This window comes from Babylonia areolata, chromosome 10 (assembly GCF_041734735.1).
Source record: "Babylonia areolata isolate BAREFJ2019XMU chromosome 10, ASM4173473v1, whole genome shotgun sequence".
Classification (NCBI taxonomy): Eukaryota; Metazoa; Mollusca; class Gastropoda; order Neogastropoda; family Buccinidae; genus Babylonia; species Babylonia areolata.
This window is the reverse complement of record NC_134885.1, coordinates 22901421-22905242: the sequence shown is the minus strand read 5'-3', so window position 1 is coordinate 22905242 and position 3822 is coordinate 22901421.

The window sequence follows — 3822 nt, the reverse complement described above, 5'->3', positions numbered from 1 at the left end:
ATGATATATATATATATATATATATATATATATATATATATATATATATATATATATATATATATATATATATATATATATATATATATATATATATATATATATATGTGTGTGTGTGTGTGTGTGTGTGTGTGTGTGTGTGTGTGTGTACTATAAAAAATATGTTCATGCATGATATGTAATTTGCAATCACCACGTTAGAAACTATGGATCAGATGCATTTTATAGTGTATGATTTCCTACACACATACAGACATACATACATACACATGCATTTTATTATGTAAATCATACATACATACATAAATATATACATAATCTCTCTGTGTCTGTGTATGTTTAGATGACACATAACATGCACACATTCAACCACACTGACAAAACACACCCTGACTGTATAATTATCTATCTATCTATCTCTCTCTCTCTCTCTCTCTCTCTCTCTCTCTCTCTCTCTCTCTATATATATATATATATATATATATATATATATATATATATTATAATTATGTTCATGCGTGCGTGCGTGCGTGTGTGTGTGTGTGCGTGTGTGTGTGTGTTGGAGCTCATGTACGTTTATGTGTATTTGACTGTGCTTTCATATCTGTGAAACTTTATGTTTGGTACATATCTGTTACGCATATGTGTGTGTATGTGTGAATGTGTGTCTACTTTTTAAAAAATAATTTATTTTATTTATTGATCTATTTATTTATTTTATTTTCATTATTATTATTATTATTATTATTATTATTATTATTATTATTATTATTATTATTATCAATTTAGTTATAATTATATTATTATTATTTATTTAGTTTTTATTTAGTTATAACTATATTATTATTAATTATTTAGTTTTTTATTCAGTTTTTTATTTATTTTATTTCATTTTATTTATCAATTATTATTTTTGACTCACTTGTGCAAACAAAGTGAGTCTATGTTTTAACCCAGTGCTCGGTTCTCTCTCTCTCTCTCTCTCTCTCTCTCTCTCTCTCTCTCTCTCTCTCTCTCTCTCTCTGTGTGTGTGTGTGTGTGTGTGTGTCCGTGGTAAACTTTAACAGTGCCATTTTCTCTGCAAATACTTTGTCAGTTGACACCAAATTAGATATAAAAATAGGAAAAATTCAGTTCTTTCCAGTCATCTTGTTTAAAACAATATTGCACCTCTGAGATGGGCACAAAAAATAAAAAAAAGAAGCCAAATTATATGCAAACTGCATTTACTGTTTTTTTTTTTTTTTTTTTTATTCTCTAAACTTGGCACTTTGATGCTGATATTCTGACACAACAACAAGAGCAGTCATTGTTATCATTTTTTGTTCAAACAGGAACTTCTTTTGCTAAGCATGGAAGTTATATTTATTTTGTAAACGTTTTGGTGCAGATAGTAAAATCAATAGGACGAGTGGATTTATAGATCTATTGGCTGAGCCTTGAAGTTCATGTGCAAAAATCAATTGCGTACACATATTTATAGATATTCAAAGCGTGTGCTCATATTCTTCGCTAACGCAAACGACGCCATTTTGTTTCAAGTTGTTGACCTGCCCGTTCAAACCTATATTCAATCAACAATACACGATAGCATGTGATGGAAAGTTGGAGAAGGAGACCGTTAACTATTTATTCAGAGAAAGATTTGTGAACGCCTCATCACTTACTGGATTATGCTCCAAACTGCCATAAAAATATTCACAGAATCAGTCGGAATTCACAGTTAAAAATTGTAAACCATGCGAGTTAATACCCTTGAATTGGTGAAAAGTAAAAATTTCCAGTCTTGACTTTTCTCAAAATGAAGTCCTTTTCACTTCATACTACGTTCAGAAGTACTTGTACTTGGCTCTACATGTTATTAGTTTAACAAAACACTAAATTTTCATATCAACTTTAAAACTATAAAACTAGAATGAACATAAAAGAGAAATTGAATCGACCGTGTCGTACTACATTCCCGGCGGGTGTAACTAAACTTGTACATCTATCTAGATCTAGAGGAAACGGCTAAATGTTGCAGTGTGATTGCGGCGATAGCCACGTCTCCTTTACCGCGGACTCAAAAAGAATTTTTATTGCCCTTAAAGATTTTTTGAATGCCCAAGATACACCAGAATAATATGATTTAAACAACGTTCTCACTGCGAATACCGCAATCGATTTATCGCCTTTTAAAAAGGTATGTTCAAATATTAAATTTTAGAACGTCAGTTAAGGATCCACGATAGTGTAATGGGTAAGACAGTTTCTTCTCACCCGAGCACGCCCGTCAACTGCCTGTGTGTGTGAGCATGGGACAGTCGGATGACACAATAACAGGTAAACAAATCAGAAACAAAAGATTAAACTGACTTTATGGAAAAGACACACACACACACACACACACACACGCGCACACACACACACAGAGGAATTGCAGCCATTTACAGAGACACTCTCACTCCCCACCTTACCTTCACCTCCACATTTTCCTTCACACACTCATCCTTTGAATTGCATCGTGTGTCCCTCACTTCCCAGCATATCGTGCTGCACTTCATGTGTGTGTATCGCCCCTGGCCCACTTCTTTTAATAAGTTAATGGAGACCATGTTCTTTGAACAGTTTCCTAATCTTTTGGACTACTGTAACTGTCTTCGTGGAAATCTGTGTCTTTTGGGGGATTTTAACTTTCATGTTGACAGTTCCACTGATCGCAGTGCTGTAAAATTCTTGGAACTTCTAAATATGTACAACCTTTCTCAGACTGTGCGTGGACCTACCCACAAGCATGGTCATACTCTTGATTTGGTGATTGAGAGGTCCAGTGATGGAGTTCATCGATCGTCTGAGGTGAATCATGACTTATAGTCTGACCATTTGTGTGTAGTTAGTGTCCTCGACATTGACCTCCCCACTTCTGTGACAGTGTATCGCAGTGTGCGCAACAACCTGTTTTCTTCTTTTCAGTCAGCATATAGATCGTCCAGGAAGGTGTCGTGTCCATGGTTTGGGCTTCTTGGTGAGGTACTGCTAGCAGCGAAGAAAGAGAGGTGACATGCAGAAGCACAGTGGAAGGTATCTGGTTTAACTGTCTACAAACAAATCTACCAAAAGCCAAGAACTTTGTTACCTTTCTTGTGCACAAAGCGAAGACTTTTTCAAAACCAAGATCTCCGAAGCTAAATCAAGTAAAGAACTATATTGCATTACAACATTAATAAGCTTTGTGGCAGTGTCACGCGTCGACATATCTAGAATGTGAGACTCCCCTTAGCTGACATATGCCGCCAGATAGGCTGGCAACGCGTTAGGCCCGAGTCCCACGTGCGAACCAGCTCGCGTCAGTGAGTTGTATTTTGGGTTTTGATTTGTTTTTAATTTGTTCCTGTATCTTTCTGGCACTCCACTGTCAACTGCTGTGAGAGTCATTTCGACCAGGGGTTTTGGGAGTTGAACTTCCCATGTCTTCTGCTGTGGTGAAGCAGCAGGTTGTCGTCATTTGTCGGCGGGCGTTGCAACGGCTGGAACACCAGTTCCAGGTTTTCACATAACCTGTCTGAGGTGAGGGTGTGTTTCCTTGGTTGGTTGGTCGTTTGGACTTGCAGGAATGGTGGTGGAGGGAATGACAGAGGCTGTGAATGCATGTTTGTAACAATTTGCTGTAGCTGTTCATGTCATTTTATGTTATTAAGAGATGCCGTGAATGTATTCCTATCATTGTGGTTGTGTTCATGAAGAAATATTAATAATGTTCATTATTTTGGAATAAATTAAATTAAATCGTGTCTAAGAAATATGTTATTGCAACGGCAGGTTGGATGGGCGGGATGATCAGCA